Below are 27466 nucleotides of genomic sequence, written 5' to 3' on the forward strand. Positions count from 1 at the left end.
AGCTCAGTAATATTTTTGAACAAATGATGCTTTATATGCAGAGTTCCACAGGCAACACAGTGCCTGAAAGAGAAGCAGCTGTAAATTGAATACACCAAGACAGGGGTCTAAAAAAAGATATTCAAGGAGAAGGTGGGTTAGCCCTGGCTCTGATTCAGAATTTAGCCTCTTCAATTTAGCTTCAGCAAGCAGGCAATGCTTGCTTCTTTTAATATTGATATATTAAATGCAAATTTTCAATGACTGCTTTTAAAGATTCAACTGACAGAAATGATCTACTATTACAAGGGCAGATCATGCTTAGTTGAAATCAATCATTTTAACTCCATCTTTGTAATACATTCATGCTACAAATAATCCTTTCTTCATGCAAGGGCTGCTATTAATTCTAATCTTACAGTGCTCTCTACTGGTGATAAATGATGTCAAACCTCATTAGATATTGAAAGGCCTAATTACCTTTTCACTTCAGGCTCCCACTACTATTCAAATGCACTGCAGCACCTCTAAATTTGTACTACACAGGCAGATCAGGAGCCAACGGACACCAAGACCCTTCCTCATAAGGAGACAGAGAGAGCTGGACACTGCACTTACTCCCTGACTCATTTGCCAGGAGCACTGAGCAGTAAAAGCTCCCCAGCTCTGGGACAGGAGCTGCAAGGAAAATCTAGCCTAAAACATTGTCTGAGAAACCAAGAACTGGTGTGCAATCCTGGAGCTGGGTCACAATAGCCTTGTATTTCCGAGGAAATCATTTTTCCTTCTTCACCTTTCATTTGTTCAACAGTAAAATGGGAATAATCTCTACCCTGCCTATTTCACTCAGTTATTACAACAAATGAGATGACAGGTAAAATTAAACTTCATGCAAATTATGTTATCACTGTCATTACAATTAAAGGAATAGTATTATCTTTAAATGAGTGACTCTTAAACCTGCTTAATTTTTGTTCAATGGAATAGATTTTTGAAACATAATCTTGCATGACACTATAAAAATACTAAAAAGCAAAATAAGGAATGGGGTGGGTGGGGAACAGGCAAGAGGTAGGGTAAAATGGCAAGCATCACTGAGCTCTTAAATTTTTGTCATGAGATATGTGAAAGTTGTACGCTTTATGTAAATATATTAAAATGTAAAAAATACTTTTACATAGGAACGTAATATATAGAACACATTTTGTTAACAACAGCTTACTGTATATACTAAACATATATTATTTATCATTGAGTATGTTGAGAACAATAAAACTAATTATGCGTTAAGTTTTGAAATCTTGGAAAATGGTTGTCATGGATACTTGCCATTTGCCTCACCCAGCTTATTTTGAACTTCCTCTGTCTAGTGCCTGAAAAATGATGACTCATGTGCAGAAAGTTTTTATAATTGCCTCAAAATCTCAGCTCACCATAAGCTTCAGCTAAATTTATCCAAATTCTTGGAACGGTGAATGCAAATATTAGCTACTGCTCATCAATATTCTCTATGTATCAGATAATTCTTTGAGGACTTAGCGTATATTAAATATTCAGTTCTGGTAAGGACCCAATGAGAAAACTGTGAATGGAGTCGCCATTTTTGCAGATAAAGAATCCCAGACAAAAGGAGATTAAGCTATACACTAACAGTGCCACTAGCAAGACATTCCTGTTGGCGCATGGCCTTGCAGAGAGGAAATGCATCTTTGAAGTTGAATTTCAACAGTTACCCAATAGAAATTTTCAAATTAAACGGGCTAAATTTTGAGTTAAACAGTTAGTAGAGTTCTGAACTACTTTATCTTTTTAAAAATGATTTATTTTATTTTTATTGGAAAGTCAGATATACAGACAGGATGATCTTGCATCCGCAGATTCACTCACTAATTGGCCCTAACAGCCGGAGCTGAACCAATCTGAAGCCAGGAGCTTCTTCCAGGTCTCCCAAACAGGTGCGGGATCCCAAGGCTTTGGCCATCCTCAATTGCTTTCCCAGGCCACCAGCACAGAGCTGGATGGGAAGCAGGGCTGCAGGGATTAGAATCATGCCAATATGGGATTCCAGCTCATGCAAGGCAAGGACTTTAGCCACTAGGCTACCATTCCAGGCCCGACTTCTCACTGCTGGAGCAAAATATCATTCTTGAGATAGCCGGTCTTCCGTAACCATAAATTCTACATTTTCAGGTTCAACCAATTATTGCTCAGAAATGTTTGTGGAGCAAAAAAAAAGTCTATTCTGGATAGGCGCAGGCATTGTTTTCTTGCCATTATTCCCTAACAATATAGTATGACAGCTATTTACTCTGCTATTACATATTATTAAGCATCACAAGTAGTTTATAAATATTTGACATCATATGTAGGTTTTATACAAATACTACACCATCAGTCATCAACAAGTACAGTATTCTAGGGGTCCTAGAAACAATTCCCTATGGATACAAGTGATGAGTTTAAATCTTATTCTGGTAATATCATCTTAAATCTATGTTACATATCTCTGTTATGCAGTCTTAGAAAACTTCAAAATAAGCCAATTTATTCTGTTTTTCATGTTGACTTGAATTTCATATTTTTATGATGTTGTGAAAACTACAACCGTCATTGAAATATCTTTAGAAACATATATTGCCTGATTACAGTGCTCTTACTTAATAAAAATCACACAAAAATATTCCAAACTTGCATCAAGACCAGAATGATATTTTGTCATCATGATGTGTACAGCTGCCCTTTGCACATGAAGGAGCATCTGAATGTGTATCTGAGCCACATCTGACATTTGATTATCAAGTAATAATTTCATATATATAATTCCATGTTCTATAATATTCATAAACTTTAATTTTAACCCCCCTCCAGTTTGGCTTCTCTTAATCAATAATATGTTCAAAAAGTTTAAATTTATGTAAAACATAGAAAGTGCATAAAATGTATATAAACTAAGCCTTTTGAGTTACTTGTAACCCATGTTTATAGCAACTAAACTGACAATAGCTAAGACATAGAATCAACCAAGATGCCCATCAATGGGTGACTAGATAAAAAAAATGTGGTGTATATATATAATATGGAATACTACTCAGCCATGAAAAGAGTAAAAGCTTGTCTTCTGCAACAAAATGGATGCAATTGGAAACCATTATGCTTAGTGAAATGAGCAAGTTCCCAAAAGACAAATATGATGTGTTTTCCCTAATCTGTGATAAGCAAAATATGTAATCCATAGGTATGATCATTGTGTACAGCCTTTGTTCATACTCAAGAATACGAGGATTTTTGATTACTTGGTACTATTATCACTTTCCACATGCCATGTGCTGATATGTTTACATAAAGGAGTGTTAAACCTATGAATGTGAGCTAAAATGAAACTATGCTATTTTAAAAATTAGAAAAAAAATGAAATAAGGAAGGAGAAGGATGGGCAAAGGATGCTGGCAAGTGAGAGGATAAAGTGGGAAAAATCATTAAGTTCTTACAACCATATTGTGAAAAAGTGAAATCTTTCCACTTCATATTAATAAAATTAGAAAGTATACTCTTTTACACATTAATACAAGGAGATGATACTATATATTTACCTTAAATTGTAAAACAAAAGTTTGCATTTCATTCCCCTGAACTTTCTGAGGTACTAATGTCCGCGTTGCTTTTACTGCAAAGTCTGTACAGGTAGGCATTCAGCACAGCAGTTAACATATTGTTTCAGATGGACACATCTCATACCGGAGTAGCTATTTGAGTTTCAACTGTATTTCCTATTCCAGCTTCCTGCAAATGCACACCCTGGGCATCAGCAGTGCTTGCTCAAATATCAGACCATTTGTGAGAGACCTAGATGGACTTCTAGGTTCCTGGCTTCAACCTGGCCCATCTCTAGCTATTGATGGTTTTTGGAGAATAAGCAGGCAGATAGATAAGATCTCTCTCTCTCTCTCTTTCTCTCTCCTTTTCAAGTACATTCAGTAAAAATAACAAATGAGTGCACTGATAGGCTCTGAGTTTCCTTGCTGTCTTTCCTGTTTGAACCTCCCTGCCATGACCAAGGTAACCCCAAATAATAAAATCTGAAAGTTTTGGAAGGTATCACAATATGTCCCTTCTTTTGAATATTTAACAAATCTATTCTTGCCTTCCAAATTTGGCAAATATTGAAAGCAAATTGTTAATCTGGGGAATGGAGAATTACATTTTACAATGGATTACAAACTAAAGATATTTTGCTGATTCAGCACCATTATAAATTCCTATTTGGGGTGAGCAAGGTGGCATATCAGACTAATAAATAATAAAAATAATAACCCTTTTTCAAATAGAAAGGTATGTCTTATTTATGATTTCTCATGCTTATAAAAATGCATTTTGCTTATTCATGTATATGAATGCCCAAAAAACAGAGAACCATGGGAGAAATGCATTATCTGGTAATAAAATAATTCATTTTACTTACGCCTTAATCTTTCTATTCCTTTTTACCTCGCATCTATATTTATAAAGAATATCAATTTAGAAAAACTTTAAATTCTAAATTTCAGTTTACTTAAATGTTTTTGATCTGCTCTATTAATTAGCATACTTAATTAAAATATATGCTTCACTTTGCCTATTTGTGACAACTATTCCTTGTGAGTGTCATAATAACCAAGATTTAAATATACATTAAAGAAGTTAATACTATGTAATCTGCCTGAACACGAGAGTCTGAAATCAGAATAACAGCAATGGTTGTACACTAAAAATGGAGGTATATGCACCTAGGTCATATATTACTAAACATATTAAGATTATAAGTTAATATTTTCATCCATTTTGACAAATAGTCTAAACTAAAACTGTCTTTTTTGTCAAAGTATGGACTCATAGATGTTAAATATCAAACTAGGAAATGAAAACCTCGAGTGTAAAGGAAAAATGCTAACCCAGTGATTAAATGGGCAAAGGAACTCAATAGATAGCTCTCAAAATAACTATAATCGCACTTGCCTCACTCCCCTATACCTGTGTAATAATGCTAAATCTTTCCTCTTAATATTAATAAAAAATTTTAAAATGAAGTATTTTCACATAAATTTCACCAGGATTTCTGAATAAAGTGTGCAATAGATGCAAACCTGAAATTACAAAAAAAAAAAGCTCACTATAACTGTTATTTTAAAAAAGAAGAAGAAATGTAAAGAACCAACAAATACATCAAAAATTAGCTCAGCATCACTAGCCATCAGGAAAATGCAAATCAAAACCACAATGAGATATCATTACTGCACCCCTATCAGAATGGCTGTTATTCAAAAAAACAGAATGTAACAAATCCTGTGAAGAGGTGGGGAATTGCAATCATCTACACAAGAGATGAAGACATAAATTAGTGTAGAAACTGTGGAAAGTGCTATGAATATTTTTTAGAATAACCAGAACTTGAATTGCAATATTAAGCCAGGGTCCCCAGTACTGGGCATACACGCAGGCAAAAACACATTGCATCAAAGAGATACTGACACCTCCATATTTATAGCAGTGCCATCCATGAAAGTCAAAATAAGGAATCAACTAAGGCATTCATCATCAGATAAAAGAATAAATGTGTTTTTACATATATATATAGATATATAATTGAATATTATTAAGCAATTAAAAAGAATGAAATTTCTACCATTACATCAAATGGCTCCAACTATAGAATAATATGTTTAATAAAATAAGCTGGACATATTAAAAATAAAGAGAATAAAAATAAGCTGGACACAGAAAGACAAATACCATGTGTTCTCCCTTATATCTGGAAGCTTAAACTTTTAAACAAAAAAATATAATCAAGTAAAAAGAAATGTCAGTTTGTACAGTATTGCTCAAATGTAGTTTTGGTAAAATTTGTTCTGTACCTTCATGAAGCCAATAGTTAGGAATGATATACTACAATAGTTTTAATGATCTGTGCCTATGTGTATAATTTATGTACATGAGCAAAATTGATATGTTTTCATTTGGTTACTTTTTATAACTCTTTTGGTAATTCCTGCTTAACTAGGGTCCTTTGACTTTTTACGTATTGAACTCTTTATTTAGTGGAGTATTAATTAAATTAAAAGTATGCTCAATGGAAAAAATGAAAGGAAGGAATGGAAGAGGTGAGGAAGAAAACATGAAAGAAAGAGGGGAAGTAAGAGATAACAGGAGAGGAGAGGAGAAGGCAGGAAAGGGGAGAGGAGGAGAAGAGAAAAAGAAAGGAAAGATTGTGACTGGTACACAATTTTTTGTTTGCAGTCACTTGTACCACTTCCTCCAGAAGGTTTCAGATCTGGACTCTTATGTTAAACGTCTACCATGGTCTCTGTAGCTCCAGCTCCTGGCTCAGCACTCTACCTCCTGTGATCATATACTGAGCCTGCACCGTTATCTGTACAACCTTTCTCCAATTTCTGGTTCTAACAGGTTCCCAGGATAAGGGAGACACCAGGTTCCTAAATAGCTAGGTTGTTGGTGGTGGTGATATTGTCAGACCCCTGCTGGCCATTAGATCTGAGGGCCACATGGACCTATTTTGAGTCATTAGATGTCAAAGTCTGTATTATTTTGGATGTGGGACCAGTGCAAAGCACTGAGCTCACTGAGTTCACGCCAAGCTCAGCACATGCACAGCTCACTGTTGTCCCTGAAGTCTTAAATCCTTTGGCACACTGTACAAAATGGTGCCTGATGTGCCACTCATGAAGTTCTGGATTTGCTGACCATTAGGTCTGGGAGCTACCAGCACCTATTTTGGGTGGAACCTGTAGGATTCCAAAATCGAATTGTACACCTGTGGGTGACACAGCTTAGAAACCTTCCCCAAGGAGAAGAATCTGCTAAACAGAGTGCAATGACCAAGAGCAAAAGAAGAGACAGAGAAGCACAATGAATATTACTGAAGGCTCCCCTGCAAAGGAGCAAAAGCCTTTGCCAACCTCAGAGTTCACTGAGGGAGACATCGAGAAAATGGGGGATATAGTATTCAAAACACTTGTTATAAAATTTTTTATCAACAAAGAGAAACACAAACGGGAGTGCAAGGAATTCAAAGAACATGTCACACAGGAAATAACAACACCAAAACCAAAGGCAAATGTGAAGAACATCCCAGTAAAATAACAACAGAAGACTAAATCAGTGAACAACCCATTGCTAAAATGACAGGACCAAAGTACCACCCATACATATTAACCCTGAATGTAAATGGCTTAAGCTCACCAATCATATTTCATAGATTAGTAGACTGGGTTAAGAAAACAAAACCCAATCTACTTATTGCCTAGAGTAGACACATCTCACCAACAAAGATCAGCAGAAACTGTATCTTATGGATTTCAACGTTTTTGTTTTTTGAATTTCATTTCTTCAAAACATATTGTTTTTCTCATTAAATTCTCCACTGATTCATAGGTCATACAGTAGCATCATTTTCTTCATGAAGATTCTTGATTTTTCTCATTTCTTCAGCAACATATTAGTCGTTCAGTAGCATGTTATTTAACTTCATGGTGTTAATTTCTTTTTTTTTTCTTCCTCTTGTTGATTTTTTTGTGGCCTTTCATTTAAGAGGATGTATAATAACTGTGTAACAGAAACTGTCATATCTAGTAGCTTGTTATTTAACTTCATGGCATTGTAATTTCTATTTTTCTTCCTGTTGATTTTGTTTTGTGGCTGTTCATTTAAGGCGCTGTATTGTAATTGTGTAATAGAGTTTATCATGTCCAGATGTGAGGATATAATGCAGTTTGCATCTGTACTTCCAGACTAAAGATGGACTCCCAATGAAGCTGTTATCTATCTTGACAATAGGATGCTGGACTCTGCCACTGTCCATGCCCACAATGATGGACTTGTGACTATGAAGAACCGTGCTATTGTAATAATATAGGGAAAATCAGGGAGGGTTTTGGGGAGGGGATAGGGGAAATCTCAGGGCCTATGGAACTGTATCATAAAATGATAATAATAAAAAAGAAAAAAAAGTAGGGAAAGATCTACATAGAATCTGTTTTCTTTGTACTAGTATTACATTAACGTGAGAAAAGATGAGAATTGTGCTATAGTAATTATGTTCTTGTTCTGATCCTGAGAATATAAGGTACTAATTCCTCAAAATAAAGAAAGAAAAGGATTAACATATTTTAAAATAGAAAATAATCAGCCAAGGGTGCATGTTTGGCACAGCAGTGAAGATCCCAGTTGAAACACACACATTTTGTCTCATACTGGAGTGAGTGATTCAATTGCCAGCTCCCTCACTTGATTCATCTCCCTGCTAGTGCATACCCAGGAGTTAGCACGGGACCACTTGGGTATTTGGTTCCCTGCAATCGCTGGATTTAATTATGTACTCCTGGATTTAGACTGTCCCAGCCCTTGCTTTTTCAGACATTTGGAGAATAAAGCAGATGAAAGATCTCCAGCTGTTCCTCCATCTCTGTCTTTCAAATAAAATAAAAACTTGAAAGGGGACAGCCAAGTTGGCAGGTATTCAGGAAAATGCTACTGCTGGAAAATTCAAAACCAAAACATGACCTCAAGCATAAGTACTATACCAATACGGTGCAAGTAAGATGGCTATGATTTAGTGAGCACATGAGGAAAGAAGGGCGCCATCAATCACGGTCAATGTTCAACTCAGTGGAAACAATACTAATTCCAGAATCTAGCAACCCGCAGGATTTCTTTTGGCTCTGCTCTGAATAGAGAAACTGCACCAGATCCAGGCTTCAAATTTGCACAGACAGTGGCAAAAATATTTCTTCCTCCAAAATAGGGGTATCTTGAAATATACACATTCACAGATATCATGTGTGATACACGCACAAGAGATTTGTACAGATAATTTTCAGACTTTCCAAATCATGGCTTTCTTTCCCATTATTCAAAATAATTATACACATTCAGAAACCCTTTTCTCAAATATGCTTCCATTTATTTCCTCATCTATCCTCAATTGTTCTATTGGCATTCAGGCCTCAAGAACTCTAAATATGGACCTGTTCTCACCATCCTAAGCCAAGAAATGACACTATTAAGAATATGTGATCCAAACCCAATGGAACAACAAGAAGAGAGAGTACATACATATTTCCTTTGCAATAATTGTCGCTTGGATTGTTAGGCTGTTCAGGTTTGGAGGAACCTGAACTTCTGCCAATAGCTTTGGTTGACAAATGTGAGGCAACTACATAAATGAGATTTTCATTTCACTTCTCAACCATGCATCCACTTGGCCTTCACTTAAGCTCAAAAAGGCAGTGCCTCAAAAAATTAGTCTTAAAATAAAAAATTACTTTAAGAAGATTCATGGGTCAATGAGAAGATCAAATTGACACAACAAGGCATGATGACTTTCAATTTCACTCATGCCAGTCATTTGGCATCAAAATATGCACCAGCTGTGAAAATTTGAATCGTGAGAAATTAGAGTATTCTGGAAATCTGACAAGATGCGATTGTAAAATCCACACCTTACTGTTTGCTGTGTCTCCTTATTTTCATATTTTGTTTCCTATCTTGGTGGATAATGTATAAAAAGTCAATGCAAAAATTCTGTGAAGCTTTGATTGTACTTTTACAAGCCCTTTTAGATTATTTCATTAATTATACCACTGGGCATGATCATCCTTTATTAGCCGACAACCTGTTTTCTTCTGTTCATAGGAACAACTGTTCATTGCAATCTATACTACAGGAAAAAAAAAAGTAAATGGAAGTGAGTGAATTTACAAGCAGAAATTTCTCCAGGACTTGATCTTTTCCTGTAGAAGTAAATGAATCCCCCATAGACTTCCCAGGAATGAGTATGAGTGATTACGGACACCAATGGGATTTACAAGCTACAGGTCAGGGCCAGACCGCCCTTGTTCATTAGTGTTCATGAGAAAATCTTAAAAAAAATTCTTTGAATTTTGTTTTTATCACATTTTTGTAGAAGAAAATACTTTTTAAACTAGGAATTCTTTTTCTCATTATTTGTTCATATGCATATCAGATTTCATACACTTAAGTTGGCAAACTCTAGCTTGCTAGCTAAGTGAGTCTTTATCATTTTCATCATTTCAACTGAGCCACAAGTTCAGACATTAGCCTGTAGTTCCACAGCCAAAATTTAGTGAAGACTGAATATACCAATTAGTTTCCCTTACTTAATGTGCTTACTTTTCTTCATACACAACAGGAAAAAGAGGTTAAATCTACAGGCACAACTAAGTAATAATGAGTGTAATTTTTTTTTCCTAAACAGGAAATCTAATTTATTTTAAGTCCCAATTGCCTTAACATGATTTTACAAGAATTCCATGTTAGAAGTAAATGTGGGTAAAACATTTTCTCAAGCAAAATTTTCACAAGACTTTGGTTTGTTATCCAGGGCAGATTAATTGGTTTATAGGCAGCATGATGCTGGTAATGCTAACAGGAAATATAAAAAGAGGAACTAACATTATGTCTTAGGCTCATACAATTTGCATTGGGCTAAAAAAATCATTCCAGAATTGACAGTCAGCCAAAGTGCACTTTTTAAATCATAAAACCAAGCCACAGATACAAAGGTCACCAAACATAAAATCATGAGCATAACTAGGGGGCCTTTCCGTGTCAAGAACAGGAAGTGATGTTGTATTTCCCTGCAAAAATATACAGTCAGCTGCTGAAAGCAGAAGAAGCAATAAATTGTGACAATCAGATCCAATGTAACTTGCTGTTTCCATTCAGGGTCACAGAGCTTGCTGCTAAAGCCATTTTTGTTTGTTTGTTTGTTTTAGATTTATTTATTTTTATTGCAAAGTCAGATACACAAAGAGGAGGAGAGACAGAGAGGAAGAGCTTCCTTCCAATGGTCCACTCCCCAAGCAGCTGCAACAGCCGGAGCTGAACCAATCCAAAGCCAGGAGCCAGGAGTCTCTTTCCGGGCCTTCCACACTGGTGCAGGGTCCCAAGGCTTTGGCCCATCCTCGACTGCTTTCCCAGGTCACAGGCAGGCAGCTGCATGGGAAGTGGAGCTGCTGGAATTAGAACCGGCACCCATATGGAATCCTGTCTCATGTAAGGTGAGGACTTTAGCCACTAGCCTAGGGTGCCGGGCCTGCTGCTAATATCTTGCCACAATATTACAGCAAGTAATGCAGAGTAAACTTCACACAAACACATGTATTTTTTATTTTGCATAAATATTTCTTGTGGACAACTCTGTTAATGTCACTTATGAAGCAAAAAAGGAATGCACGTGTGCACACACACACACAGACAATCCCATTGCTTCCAAACAGCTATGTAGTAGTAAAGGTGAGTTGGCCTTCAAACAAGCCCCACACTATGCAGCAGTATTGAAGAATGGACTCCACAACCCTGTCTTTTGGAATCACCCCTGTTCACAGTCATACAAACTTCCAGTTTGTTGGTCTCAGATTATATTCTGGGAAGTGCTTGAATTCTTTTTTGTGCGTACTTGGTCTGTATACTAGATGCATGCATATGTCACACCATTAAGACATGAAGATGTAAATAGGATCTTGTTTCTGAGCTAGAGTCTTTTTTCCCAACAATCTGTTGGTCTTATTAAACACAGAAGTAGGCCTTTGAGTCTCGACAACTTAGACCCACTGAATGTATTACTCATAAGGTAAATGCTTTTTATATACATTATTTGATTTCACCTACCACGAACAGCAGAAGACAGATCACGTGGTCATTTCTGCTTTATTCCAATCAAACTGTAAACTCTTAGAAGGCAGGTTGTGTATCTTAGGAAGCACTGTTTTTCTTCTTATACCCAAGTTCTTATCTTCTCTCAAAAACTCACGGACTTACCATTCTTTTTTGAGATCTTCCTTTGTTCTTTTCCAATGGAAGAGGAATCACCCATCAGCTTGCTAGTTATGAGGTAAAAGTCAGTTTGCCAACAAAAAGTTGTTTCTGATTCTCTGAGATTACCTGAAAACAGAGATATCTTCTTAACTTCTGTGTGCTGAGAACAGGTGGAGGCTAGCTGTTCTCTAGCTGCTCTGCATATGACGGTCACTGGTAATTTTAGTTGTCTAAGCCACAATACTTAGATGTTTCTTCAAACATTACTCTGAATGTTTCTGTGAAGGAATTGTTTTCTAGACGTGATCAAAATTTAAGTCAATAAAGCTGATACCCCTCACAATGTTGGTGGGCCTCATCTAATCAGTTTAAGGCCCAATAGTGGAGCCATTGTTGTGGTATATCAGGTAAAGCTGCCACCTGCAATGTTAACATTCCATATGGGTGCCAGTTCCAATCCTGGTGGCTCCAATTCTAATCCAGCTTCCTGCAAGTGGCCTGGGAAAGCAATGAAGGTGTTTGGATCTTTGACCCCTAAATGGGAGATCCTAATAAGGCTCCTAGCTTCAGCATGGCCAAACTCAAGCCTTAGGACCATCAGGGGAGTGGACCAGTGGATGGAAGATCTCTCTCTGTCTCTGTCTTCTCTTGGTTCTCTCAGTAACTCTGACTTCAAATAAATAAATAACTCTTTTTAAAAACTGACCTCTATAAAAAAAAAAAAAAAGAATTCTAGTAGATCACTTTTGCATACAACTAGCCTTGAGACCTTTCCTATAAATTTTAGTTTTGTCAATTCTCCAAATCCTATGAAGCATTTTTTTGCTTCTTTTTCAAATTCTTTCTATATTTTAATATTTTAAATCAGAATAGTTTTAATTTTATGAAAAATGTAAGATAGTGCAAAGTGTTTCCTTATACCCCCTTTGCATTTTCCCTATTAACATATTAGTATATTTTTCATAATTAATGAACCATATCAATGTCCCTCCCACCCTTCATTTTTAGTGAGCAATATTTTGTTTTCAAAATGATTTTTTTAATTTTAGTTCCCACCAATGAGGAAGAACATACAGTAATTTTGTTTCTATATCTGGCTCATTTCATTCAACATAGTTGCCTCCAGCTTGCTTTAAATGACAGGGTTTCAAAGATTTCATTCTTTTTGCAGTCGGATACTATTCCATTGTGTATACACACCACAACTTATATGCCACCCTGTTAGTTCTATTATTTTTGGAGGATCATGACTAATGTGGATAGTGTAGTTTGCATCTAGAAAGAATGGTGATTCTTTTCATGCTGTTTCTAATGCTGGGGAGCAAGAAATATGTGTGACCAATTAGTTGCCTTCACAATCCCCAATCAGGTCATGAATAATTTTATATAACACTGAGTATTTGGTATGTATTAAATATTCATGTTTTTATATACATATATGTATATATAATATATATATTTATAATATTTATGTATTAAATATTTTGAGTGAATAGATTTGTTATAAAAACAGTTGAATTATATATCAAGTCTTCCTGCAACTAGAAAAATTAATTTATTTGTTTTTCAAATAGGGGAGTTAAGAAGAGTGAATTTTTGGAAAATATGGCTTTATGGTTTCCTACCATGTAAATAGGACTTCAAACATTTTGTAACAGGCAATCCTTTCTCTGATACATAACCAAGATATTTATTTGCCATGTCTGCAAAACAAATAATCTCAAACTTGGTCATTTAAACCACCAATTTTCCATTTCATTCATCTATAATCCCAAAGTTCATATAGAATCCCTGTTTGGGTTACATAAGGCCAAAATGTGAATATATATTGGGCCTTATCTGATCCTCAGGGGCAGAATCTATGTCTAAGCTCCTTCAAGTTGGCAGAATTCAGTTCTAAGTAGCCGTAGATCTGAAGATTCCATTTTGTTGTTGGCTGTTGCCCATAGAAAACTCTCAGCTCCTAGGAGCCAATCTCAGATCCTATTCATAAGATCCTCCACATTAAAATAAAAAGTGGTCCATCAAAATTGGTCCATCAAATCATTTCTCATTTTTTTAATCTCATTCAGTTCCCTTTTTGCTACAAACAGGGAGGAAATGTGTTATTTTTTAACTGATTATATGGTGAAGTTAAGCCAGGGCCTCCATAATTTCCTCACTTCAAGATCAACTAATTTCCACCTTCAATTTTATCCACAAAATTGCTCTCATTGTCTTCTTAAAAATAATCAAGGAGGTAACACAAGATTTGGTGGAGCTGTTGTCCCACTTTTATGGTTATTTTGTCTAATGGTTTCTGCTTATTTTTACCAAAAAAATTATTTAATTTACCATTTTTATGTATTTTTTTGCTTCCGATTTGTTTATTTCCTCTCTAATTTTAATTATTTCTTTCTCTGAACTCCTGATGTAACTCGTTATTTTCCTGGGTTCTTAAATGCATTGATAGATCATTTATTTAATGTCTTGCTGATGTCTTGAAATATGCACAACCTGCTAATGTAACTTCCCCTTTAACACTGTTTTTGCTGTTTAACATAAAATCTGACACATTGTACTGTCATATTCATTCATTTTCAGGCATTTAAATTTTTTTTATTTCTTCTATGACACACTGGTCATTCATTAATGTATTGTTCAATTGCTGCTTATAGTTTTAATAGTTTCTTTAGTTGTTGATTTCCAGATTCATTCCTTAGTTATCAAAAAACAAACATGGTATCTTTTAATTTTTGTCAATTTGCTGAGACTTGTTTCATTGCCTATAATGTTGTCTGTTTATAGTAGGGATCATGAACTGAGAAACCAATTAGGTTCACTTAGTACATAGCATAAATTAGCTATGCTGTTTGTTTGTATTCTCTCAAGCTGATCTATTGATGAAATTGGAGTATTGAAGTTCCCTATTATTTTTGTACTGCCATCCAGCTCTCCCTTTAGATCCTTTAATAATTGTTCCAAATAGCTGAGTGCCCTGGAATTGGGTTATATAAATTTACTATAGTTACTTCGTAATGCCCTTCATCTCTTTTAATGTTTTTTTGTGTTAATGTTCATTTTGTCAAATATTAGAATGGCTACATCTGATCATTTTTTCTTGTCAAGGGATATCATTTTTCATCCTTTCCACTTTTAGCTTGTGTGTACCTGTGTTGGTGAGGTTGTTGCTTGAGGTTTTTATCTTATTTTTCCATCTGTTCAGCTAGTCTGTGTCTTTTGATTGAAGAGCATAGGACATTTCTGCTCAATGTTATTATTGAGAAATAACAGTTTGGTGCTACCATTTTTCCATAAATACTATTAGTAGTAGCAGTAGTATTTTGCTTTGAATTTCCTTTGTACTTGGAGATTTCCCACTTTCCATCCCTTCATTATTGTGACTGCCAGTCTCTATTTCTATGTGTAACACATCCTTAAACATCATCGGTAGGACGGAGTGGGTGGTGTCAAAATAAATTTTTGCTTATTTTCAAATGCTTTTATTTAGCTTTCCTGGGTATGGTATTCTGGGTTGGTAGTTTCTTTCTCTTTAAGACCTGTATTATGTCTCACCTGTAGGTTTCTGATGGTAAATCAGCTGATAGTCTGACTGGGATCCTCTGAAGTTAACCTAGTGTTTTCTCATGCACATTTTAGAATCTTTATCTTTACTATCAAAAAAGGTTACTATGACATGTTGTGGCAAAGCTCATTTCTGATCATAACTTCTTCCTGTACTTGTATGTCCCTTTTTGTCTCTATATCAGGGAGGTTTTGTATTATAATTTTGCTGAATATGCCTTGTAATTCATTTTGCTCTTCTTTGCATACCTCCAGGAATTCCTAAGATGCATATGTGTGTGCATATTTGTTTTCTGATGTTCAATATATCTTAACACTGTTTTGAATTTTCCAAATTTATTTTCTTGTTTTTTGTCAGACTGAGATGTTTCCAAATGTTGTCTTCTGACTCAGATATTCTTTCTTCTGCTTCCACAAGCATGTTGTGGAGGCTTTGCACTGCATTTTCTATTTAGCACACTGAACTTTTCAATTCCAATATTTCCATTTGATTTCTCTTGAAAGTCTCAACCTCTACAATATGTTTCCATCCATATCATGTATGAATTTCTCTATTTCAATAATTCATTTCTGCATGCACCAATGTACCTGTGATCAGTGTTTTCCATTCATTTTCAGATGTTTCAGCAATCTGTTCATTTTGCTTTCTGATAATGAGGAACTATGTTCCTTTGTTGGGAGGCATGTCTTCCTTATTTCTTGTGTATTATATTGCTGTGTTTAGTTTGAGGTATTTCAGGAAGCACTTATGATTTTTCTTCTCTGATGGTTTTTATCCTTGAACTGTGCCTCTGTGGCTTAGTGGGTTTACTGATTTTTCACTGGATATCTGAAGGTTTGTGCTGGCTGTTGGCAGCATATTAAGCTGTGTTCAAGTGTGGGTTCAAGATCTAGGATTACACCCAGGCTTGGCATGGTGAAATTCCTGTTTTGTCAGCATGGGGAGAGCAATGATCACAATTTTTAGTGGAAACGCTGCCTCACTTCCTCCCTTTCAATGTGATCACTGCCCAGGTTAGTCCACTGGCTACAACCCCCATCCATAACAGCAAATGTACAACACAAACTATCTACGCAGTGCTCTGTGTGCCTAGACACCCACCTACATACCACACACAATTGTGCAGCCACAGAATCCTCATACTTTGTACATGCCAAGACTCCCACATTCACAGGTTACTGAAGCTGCTCTCGGTACTATGAGTTTTCCCTGACTGTGGAGAGCAGTGGAGCTCCCAGTACCAGCTATCTCTGAGTGCTTCTTAGCAGCTGGAAGCTACCACACTTTGCATCAGGGCCTTAGAATGATGTATATGTGTGTGACTCATAGTCCCAGATACATGTGCATATACAAAGCCACCACTCCGACTCAGACAATGGAAAACACAGATTTATCCTTTCGACAGAATCAGCTAATTGCATGTGTCCATGTAGATCCAGAAACATGCCTCAGTGCCAAATTGCAGAGAGCATCATTTATCTCACACCAGCAGTTATTCCCAACAGGTCCAAACTGTCTTCAAGACGGTAGCTTCTCACTTTTGGTCTGGCACTTTATGGAAGAATAGGACAAAGAAGTGTGCTTCTTCCCCTTGGTAAACCTTTCCTCTCTATGGATCTGGAATCTTACCCAGTCCCTGACATGGTGTCTCTTAAGCAATGTTTCCAAATGGCATGCTCTTATCACATGGAGTTTCCATGTCACATCTTTGCTAAAAATTTGCGTCAGTCTGACCTCTGGAAATACAGTCTTTCCTTTATTCATTTGGCAGTCAATGTTAGTGTGACATCCACTATTCAGCAATCTTGGATCATTATATACTACATTTTCTTTATCCATTCATCACTTGATAGACATCTGGGTTTATTCTCTATTTTAACTACTATGAACTGAACTGCACTAAAGATGGAGGTATAAATAATACTCTCATATGCTAATTAAAAATATAAATAGATATAACAACTAGTTATTCATGTAATGATATATCAGGGATTCCAATGAATTCCTTATCAAAAATTTCCCATTTTTCTAGATGGCCATGCAATGCTGTTTAAGAGAAGAGAAAATGAAGAGAACAAATATATAGAAATAAAAAGTGAGAGGCCAGCAGAAGCAAACATTCTCTTGACAGGTTTGCTGCTAGACAAATCTACTCGTCCTCTAGAATCACCTTCACTGGGATTTTATAACTACTTTCCGCTCAGGGCCTTCAATTTTCTTACTTAAAATCACACAGTTAAGTAATCTCTTACAAATCAACAAAATCCATGCAAAGTGCAGACTCTTAAATACATATTAGTTACAAACAACTATTTAAGTCAGAGAAAGTAAAGCCCATACAGAGAAAAGGAGGCCAATGTACATGCATTGTCATCTTAGCCAAATTTAAGAAATACTCAGGATTTGAATTCATATCTCAGAGTTGTAAAACATCAACAGAAATCAAAAATAGGTTCAAACAGATAGTGATGCATTTCAGCTTATGATACCATGCCTTCTTTTAAGATTTAACATTACTATCTAATGGCCTACCATTAAAACATGCACAAGCCTTAGTGAAGTCATTAGCCTTTGTGTAGAGCTCCACCAGTTTACTGAATTAACTCCTTGATTAGCACCATGGAATGATTCTCATAGGATGGAGTCTTAAAAGTTGTTTCAATGCTGATTTCCAAAACAAACTGAATCTAAGCTCATCTATCTTCTAGGGCAGCACATGTCCAACTCCACTAATATCATGTGATTGGAAGCATGCTGTAATAGCTCAAGAAACAATAACAATCTTTTATGAAACATGCCAATTTTAGACTGTAGCCAGGCACGCAACTATTGAATTGCAAATGATATAATTTCTAGGAGCAAAGAAAGACAGAGAATGAATTGGTACTGACAGTCTTTATTCAAAGGCATAATCTAGTTGTTTATCACTGCAGAAAAATATTATGTACCTATAACATAATGAAGCATCCTCAAGATACATATCTAAAGTTTTGGCTAAAATATTCTTGTCATTCTGAGTATGGCTTTATGTATAATTCAAAATAATTGATAAATAATACTGCAATATGACATAATTAAAACATGCAAAAATAAGCATACACAAAAGAATGTAATCAGGATTGGAAAAGGCCTTAAAGATTACCAAACCCCATAATACTCAGATGAATATAGTTGGCTTACCAGGGGACTAAATTCTTCCATGAGTGAAATGACAATTTTCAAGCCTGCTTAAGTTATTGCAGAGCAGTTCAGTTCTATAGTAACTGTCATGTGAATTCAATATATTTAGGCAAGTGGAAGATAGCACTTAAGTGATTAAATTTCCACATATTTAATTCTTGAGTTTTTTTTTTTAAAAGCTGAGTTTTGATTATTGCAAGATTTCACTCACGCTGTTGCATGGGTCTGAAGAGATTGAATCCTCAATCAGCACTCATTCTTTAAAATGAAGATGAAAAAACAGCTTCTTTCAATATCTTGCCTGGATCTCTTCCCCGTGTTACATTGCCACAAAGAAAACATGGTTTCCTCTCTTTTAATATTTTATATGTACAGCTATTATGGTCTCTTAAAATGTGTTTCCTCAGGACAATGGCCTCATATTGTTGGATTTTATGCTTCTCTCAGCGCAGTACTAAGCAGTTAATGATCAAGAACTTGCTTCTGAAATTTGATTCATTTGGCTAATTGGCTTCTAGATGATTCGACTGATTCTTGGTAGATTGGTTACTGTTTGATTGGTAAGCTTTGCTAAATATAACTCAGTAATTCTTCCATTTCTCCAGGAAATTGTAGGCATACAAAGCTATTCATTCATTGTCTATGATTCTCATGTAACACATATTTGTAGATTCTCAAGTAAGATTTGATTCTGGATTTAAATACTGACTTCACACTCTAACACATTCATTAGGAACTGCAGTTGCAACTGAAAAAAGTGAAGGTCACATATGTAGCAATATTATCAATGAAGTTTAGCACTTTGTTTAAGGTTCAATGTCCTACTATAGCTCATATGCTCTGTAGGAAAATCAATATTAATGGATGGTAAAGTTTTTAGTCCCTGAAATTCCTCCAAAATAAGAGGAATCTTCGAAGAGTAGATGAAAATGTGTAATATGAAACAAAAACTACGTGTGAATTTCAAATCTTGATGATAAAATAAATTTATCTTTTAAAACCATTTTCAACAAACCTTTTGAACTATCCACATGGTGTCATGTTTAGAAGCTCAATATGGAGTGGCTACCCTCAAAAATTTTCAGCTACCAATTAATTCTTTTGTACTCAACTACATCAGAGTCAAAATCCAAACCTTTAATTTTGTATTTTCATTTAGTTCCATGATACAATATACATAAATACCCAACTTATCTACTGAAGGGGAAGGAGTGTCATGTAGTAGGCACCACTCAGATGGCAGCACCTTATACTAGAGTGCTTGGGCAACTCCTAGCCCCAATTCAGGTTTCTGTTATTTCATACCCTAAAAACATCAAGTGATGACTGAAGACCTTGGCTCCTTCCCACACATATGGGAGACATAGATTGAGTTCTAGGCTGAGTCTTATCCAGTCCTAGACATAACAGGCATTTAAGAAACCAACAGATTCTCTCTCTCTCTCTCTCTCTCTCTCTCTCTCTCTCTCTCTGTCTCTCGCTTCTCACTTCCTCCCTTCCTCTTTCTCTTCCACTCATTCCCTCCCTCCCACTCTTTGAAATAAATTTTATATGTGAATAAAACAAATTATTTCAGATAAGTGTCTTTTACTAAAAGAGAAAGATCCATTATATATTTGAAACAGCTTTAGAATACTTTCAGTTATGGAAGCTTCACTGTCAACTTGCATTAAAAAAAAAAAAAAAGATTCAAGCTTTCCATTACAGCAAGGCTCCCACATTATGATGTATTTAGTCTTAATACCCTACCTGTCACAATGAATCACTACCAACTTGATGATTACTCATCTATCCCAGAGTGAAGCTGATATATGGTTGTTTCTCAGTACTTCTCAACTCCAAACAAAACTGTCACAACTAAATAACTATCACATCCACAAGGCCTTGCCAGTAGATGCTTGAGGATGATGATAGTAACAATGACCTTTGTGCTCCTCCTTTAAAAAAAAAAGCAGAGGGTATTACAAATAGAAAAGCTTATCTATTATTTGTGTTTTCTTTCACTCTCAGGACCAGAGGAGAGAGAAATAAGCTTCCAGATTTTTCTAAGGGTGGTCTCCACATTTGTGACTCAAAAGAGACATGTTTACCTAAAGAATTAGATGTTCCTCTTAGGTAAAACAAATAGAGCAGTAAGCAAACTGAGAACTCAGTAATCTACCCCAGTATGTCTTAAATTCTAGAGTGAGAATAAACCACATATTAGCTCAAATGTGAATGCTGCTGGGACCAGCATCATGGGGTTAAATGGCCACCTGCCATGTCAACATCAAATATGATAACCAGTTCAAATTCTGGCTGCTCCACTTCTATACAGTCCCCTGATAATGTGCCTGGGAAAGCAGAAGGCGACGGCTCAAGTTCTTGGAACCCTGCCACTCATGTGCAAAACTTGGATCCTTGCATGGAGATCTAGGCTCCTGAATTGAGCCTGGAGCTATTCTCTCTCTTTCTCTCTCATACATACATACATCCATAAATAAATAAATAAATAAATAAATAAATAAATATTTTAAAGCAATAAATTTTAGAAAGAATAAAAGGCAGGTCCTGATTTACTAGATCTGGGCTGGGATCTTGGATTCCACAGTTCTAAATAATCATCAGGTGAAGCCAGTGATGCTGGTCTTCACATGTTGACAGCAATTAGCTTATCCTAGGCCCCAAATACTTGACCCTTTCCTGCAAAGGAACCCATCTTTGTCATCGAAGATAAAGTTAGCTTAGTTACCTTAATTCCTTTTTATCTCCCTGAGTTTCACATTTTGTGCCTACACATTACAAGATTATTTATCTGTTGGGGGCCATTTTATATATAAATGCATATATGTATAGATTTATCCACTCTTATTAGTGTTGTCTTGCTTTTTTATCATGTTAATAATCAACAAGAACCACCTGTACATCAGAAAATTCAGTTGCTTTTGCCTCTGAATCTGGTGTATTCCCTTTAATCCAAAATCATAACTGCAATAACAAGCTGGAAAAACCAAAACCTCTGCCAAAGATAACAATATCTTAATCTCCTAATCAAATGATCAAAGCATGAAAGAAAATAAAAGAATTCTTATTTTTTTTCTAAAGTCATATGATTCCTAAAAAGTTAAAATCCTCATTCTGACTAATCCTCCTAAATAATACAAGAGTAAATAGATTTTCCAGGACAGTCACAAAGTTTAAGCATTTTCTGTCCACTTAATATATCAAAATGCCCCCTTCAATTGCAATATTTTTCTGCCCCAAAATACCACGTCTCATATCTAGATATATTAGAAATTTCCTAGTTATTTTCTCAGAGGCTTGTTTCAGAACGCTTTTCAAAGCTTAAGGGGAGTGCAAATTCTCATCCAGAAAGGCCTTCCAACTAAGAGTTCCTACATTGTATTATTCACTGAAAGAGCAAGTACTCCACAAACATTTCTGTAAAGATTCCATTGAGAGGCATGATAAAGGTCCCTGTTCAAAGTGTTGGACTCACACCCAGACATAATCATGCTCCCGAATATATTGAATTAGAATCCTCCCACCTTGATAAAGAGAGGGCTTCAAAAACCTTTTGAAAGAAGGGCATCTTTCACAACTCCTTTAATTCATCAGGAAAATGTCTTTAAAGACTTGTATCCCATACCAGATACAACAACAGTACCGAATTTGAGAACATGGTTTGAATTTATGGCTGCTCTGCTTCTGACCCAGCTTCCTGCTAGTGTTCCTGAGAAAGCAGCACAAGATAGCCCAAGTACTTGGCCTCCTGACACGTATGTGGGAGACTCTGATGAGTTTGACTGCTGGCTTCACATTGGCCCAGAGTGGCTATTGCAGCTATGTGGGGAGTGATCAGAAGATGGGAGACTCTCTGTCTCTCTCTCTCTCTCTCTCTCTCTCTCTCCCTCTCTCTCTCTCTCCCTCTCATAAATGAACACATCTTTTGAAAAGTATTTTTAAGTCGGTGTTCCAAGTGCATTCCTTGACATGCAGAAATAAAACATTTAATCACCATTCCCTTATGAGGTAGGGGGTATGCTATTTAGTATAGCTGCATACCATCCTTTTTTCAAATACAGAAATAGAGACACAGAAGTTTATAGCTAATCCCATTGATAACTTACCTTGTTTTAAATCTGACTCACATGCATCTAATCTCCACAGCACTTAGGAGCGTGAGGTCTTAGGGGAGCTATGTTCTTCTCCTAAGTTCCTGGTGAGGGTCAGTAAAAGCACCAGGTAAGGATCCCAAGTGCCCAGGGATCTTAAGGTCCATGGGATCTGGAAGTCAATATAGATGAGTAGGCTTTTCTTTTGTAGCATGAGATATCAATATCACTGACTTAAATATGCCTTCACTTTTAAGTTTTTTATAATTATGATAATCATGGAACCCCTTGAAAACATGTGACTATAATTCCTGACTGCATTAAATCTACTGTCTCATAAAGGAGACACTTCAATATTTGAACTCATAGAGCTAGGTGATTCTGTGTATGTTTGGTTAAGTATACACCTTAGTGCATCAGCTCCCAATGCCTCTACTTCAGAATACAACAGTAACGTTTGAGAGAATGCAGCCCTCAAGGTCCAATCACTGACCAGATTCTGAATCTTCTGGGTAGGGTGAAAGCATCCTTTTTTTGTCAAAAAGACCCATAGGGGATTCAAATGCACAACACATTTTGCAATCTCCCGGACAATCTGTTATGGGCCACTCAAATCCTATGAGAGCATTTATAATTCTATTGTAAAAGGAATCAGAGGCATACTCAGTGGGTTGGAAACATTTTAAAAAATGAGTTAGAGATACAGGGCAAAGATGGGTAAGATGGAAAAAATATAAGCTATGATGAAAGATAGATCCCAACAATTTAATCTAAAGCAAGGAGCCTACAAAGTAATTGCAGAATCATGAAGAAGTAAATAAGAGGGACTGTGTAGAAATGAGAACACCAAATCTCCTTATCTTTTCAAGATAGAACAAACAAATAAACATCAAAAGTCTGCTTATACCTCAGAAATCAATCAGCAGACACTAATACTTGTTTAGAAACCTTAATATTAAACACTCAATATTCTCAGCAATCCACTGATGCAGGAAATACATTTATTGCAATCCTCATTGTCACATATAAAAAAATGGAGGCATAGAAAACAGAAAACCAAAGTTACTTCTCACATATCACACAGCTGAGAAATGGAGCCAATATCTGAACGCAGACTGTGCTATACTAAAGGTACGTTATTAAATACTACTTTACACTACAGCTCATCCTAAGAGACATTTGCCAAATAAGTGAAAAATAAACTGTATCTGAGTTTCCCCAAAGTCTATGCAGCTATCATCTGGCTTTATATTTCTATCATATATCTACTGACTGAGCTTGTTAGAACCAGGAATGTTGACATATATGCTATTTATTCTTATGTTGTTGCCCAAGTTTTCTATGCTGTGATTTCTATACCTGTAAAGTATAAGAAGAAAAGTTTAGCATACTAATTATTCATAAGATAATGGTATGAAAAGCTGAACTCCATTCATTACTTAAAATCTTTGTGAGTAATCGCATATTAGCTAGATACGTAAATGCACTTCCAATCCTTATTTTTCCCTAGGAGTGTTTGTTTCTGCATCATCATGATGTTGTTTTTCCATTTGCACATGTAGTGGTAACTGTGACAAATGTTGCTACATGCAATCTGTTTATATACACAGATACCAAACTGATGGCTATTTCATCATGAAAGTTTTTTCAGGATTATTGTAAGGTATAATGTTGCAGATTAAATGGTTTGTATGATTATTGGTCAGTAACCTGATTGATAGCAAAGTGATCCAACAATTCACTCTATTATTAATATAGCATTATTTTATAAAATCTGAATTACTGATAAAAACAATAAAAACATTGCAGATACAAAAATCAATCAAAAGTGCTTCGACTAATAGCTATATGGAATTCTTGCCTGATTCCACATTTTAAAAGTATTGGACAGTATTTACAGCATAGGACAAATGAAGTTGTTAGATGAGAACTTTGACCTGAGAAATATATGTTTAAACAATGTTCATCAACCAATGGGCTTCAGAGAAAATAGGAGATGAATTGCTGAAGAATGTTATCTGACATTGGCACACTCACTTGCGATTAGCTGGCATATGTATAAAGTGTGACAAATCCATTGGATTTCATGACGCTCTATCTTCTTTCATGTGTAATTTGTGGTGGAGAATTCTGAAGATATTCTGTCATCAAGAATGCGGATGTTTCTTTATGCCTTGTCCAGATGATTCTGGAAGGCACTCTGATTTACGAAGCACTAGTGTGTGCCATATAGCTAATGGATCCTCAGTTTTTGAAGCATGAAAATGAAACATATATCACTGAAACTACATTGAAAAGAAATTTGAAGCTGAAGAAGTCTAAGTCCTTACCAAGTTTTATGAGTAAAAAAGATGAAATGAATTCTTCATGTTAATCCCAGAATACCCCATAAAATTGCTTGGTTACAAAGATTCCTGGCAGCTGCACGTCTATATCCACCTGAATTTCGAACCAGTGTCTTCTATGTCAATTTCTTCCCTCCCAAACCTGGTATCTTCTAACTGCTTCCTCTTCTGCATAAATAATAAGGAAAATTCTAGTTATATTAAATAAGTGGAGTATTGAATAAAGGTGATGCAGTAATTGTCTGGATACATCTATAGATAGAAAGCAGAATGGCAGCCCTCCTTAAGAGCCACTACAAGACTAGGGAAATGGGAAACTGGGTATTCCACTAACACAGTTGCCCAAAATGGCTGTCCTCAGAAATCCAATCTCTTTCAATGAAATAAAGAAGAGGAGGCTATAGAAAAATTCTGAGATTAACAATAAAATGCAGTGGGGGAGGGCAAAAGTGAAGAGCTGAAAAGAGGAAAGTAATAGGGGGCCTGGCAGGACCACTACATAGAGTTTACAGAAGTTTGGCTTTCAGAATGGAATTATGATTCCTCAACATAAGATTATGCCTCAAAAGCAAGAATTTACATTACATTCACTTAGGCACCCAGTGGAATGCTGAATTTGTGGGGTAAACATTACCCTCATATTCTCAGCTGGAACCTGTAGGATTTCATATTGTTGCAGTTCACTGAGCCAAAAATGAGTTTACTCCTAGTTCAGTGCATGCACAGTACTGTCCATAGCCTTTGCCTCCCTATACAAAATGAGTCCCAATACAGCTCTAGGCAACAGAGTAGGCTGGGAAATCTACCGTGTTCCTGTGCCACCTGTCTGGAACCTGCTGCTCTGTCTTTGTCCCTGGTCAAATCAAACAGAGCAGCAAGACAGGCAGTTCTTAGTCTGGGTTCACCTCCTGAATTCCTGGTGGATGCCCCTTCCCACCTTATTGCTGGTGGAGTTCCAGCTGCTGGTGGAGTTCAGATCACTGCTTGCTGAATGCCATTGGGTTATTGGTCATTGCAACACCATGTCATTGTGTCCATTGCTTTCCTGTGTCTGTCAGACTCCAGGTGCCCCTCAGCTGTCGTTCTGTCCTTTCCTATGTCCTGGAATGTGCCCTCTCTGCTTCACACTGGCTAATGCTTCTCCATCTGTTTAAACATGTCCTTACCCCATTCTGCCATCTTGGATTCTTTGTGTTGTCCATTTGTAACTATAATCTCATTCCTCTTCTATCCCTCTTCCTACCTCCATTCCTAAATTCTAGCAACTCCTGATATGCTGTCTGGAATTTATAAATGAACAAATACATAAAAAAAAATACATTTCAGGATAGAGACAAACACATAAATGTATTTTCAACATCATTAGACAGAAAGAAAATGAAAAGGAAAACCACAATGAAATACTCATATTTATCACAATAGATAAGATAGTGACAATAACAAATCCTAGTAAGGGTGCAGAAAAAGAGAATATGTAAATAATCATGGTAGAAACATAATATGGTAGCAGGCACTCTGGAAACAAACACTGATAGTGTCTCACAAGATTTAACATGATGTAGTTGTGATACTGCCCAGAAATTACATCTTGGGCATTTACCCCAGAGAAGTAAACACTTATGTTCCTATTAATTTTTAAATACCCAAAACTAAAAATCTCACACATAATTTAAACAGATGTATATACACAAATATATTGGTACAGCCACACCATATAATGTAACCTAGCTAATGCATATACCTTGTATGAAATTCCAGGATATTGTAGTTAATAAACAAGCCAACTTTAAAAAGTTATACAGGTTTTTATTCCATTAATAAAACATTTCTTAAATTCAACGTAATATAATTACTTATTTTCAATATTATTCTCCTTATTAGGTACCATTGCAAAATCAGCTTATTTACTCAATAATTTAAATGATTTTGACAATCCCTAGCAGTGCATTAATCCTAAAGATAAGGAGCATGTCATATGTGCTTAAAAACCCCAGCGTGCTGTGATCTGTATACAATAAAATTATACTATAAAGTTTCTAGGGGCAGAGAGAATGTTAAATCACTAGTTACAACAATCTCTAATACACAGATGAGAAAACTGAGGTACACAGAGTTAAATATTTTGCTGAAGATTACACAGCGAGATGCATAGTGAAACACAATCAGGACCATGAAATACACTCTCTCTCAGCCAAAGTTTTGCATTGCCTCCCTCTACCACTCTTTTTGCATGTGTTGGCATTTTTCTGCTTCTCATCAAAGATTTTCCCTGTTGTTGTTTTAGCATTTGTTAATTTACTTTGAAACTCAGGTTTACACAGAGAGAGGAAAAGACAGAAACAGCAAAATGGAGAGAGAGAGAGAGAACATTGATGGCTTAACTTTTCACCTTTTCACCCTAATCACCAACGTAGAAATCATCAAAAAGTTGTATTTTGTTAACTATAACTTAGAAAAATAAAAGTTATTAAAAA

Source organism: Ochotona curzoniae, unplaced genomic scaffold (genome assembly GCF_017591425.1).
Source record: "Ochotona curzoniae isolate NIBS_2020 unplaced genomic scaffold, NIBS_Ocur_1.0 scaffold_1852, whole genome shotgun sequence".
Taxonomy (NCBI): domain Eukaryota; kingdom Metazoa; phylum Chordata; class Mammalia; order Lagomorpha; family Ochotonidae; genus Ochotona; species Ochotona curzoniae.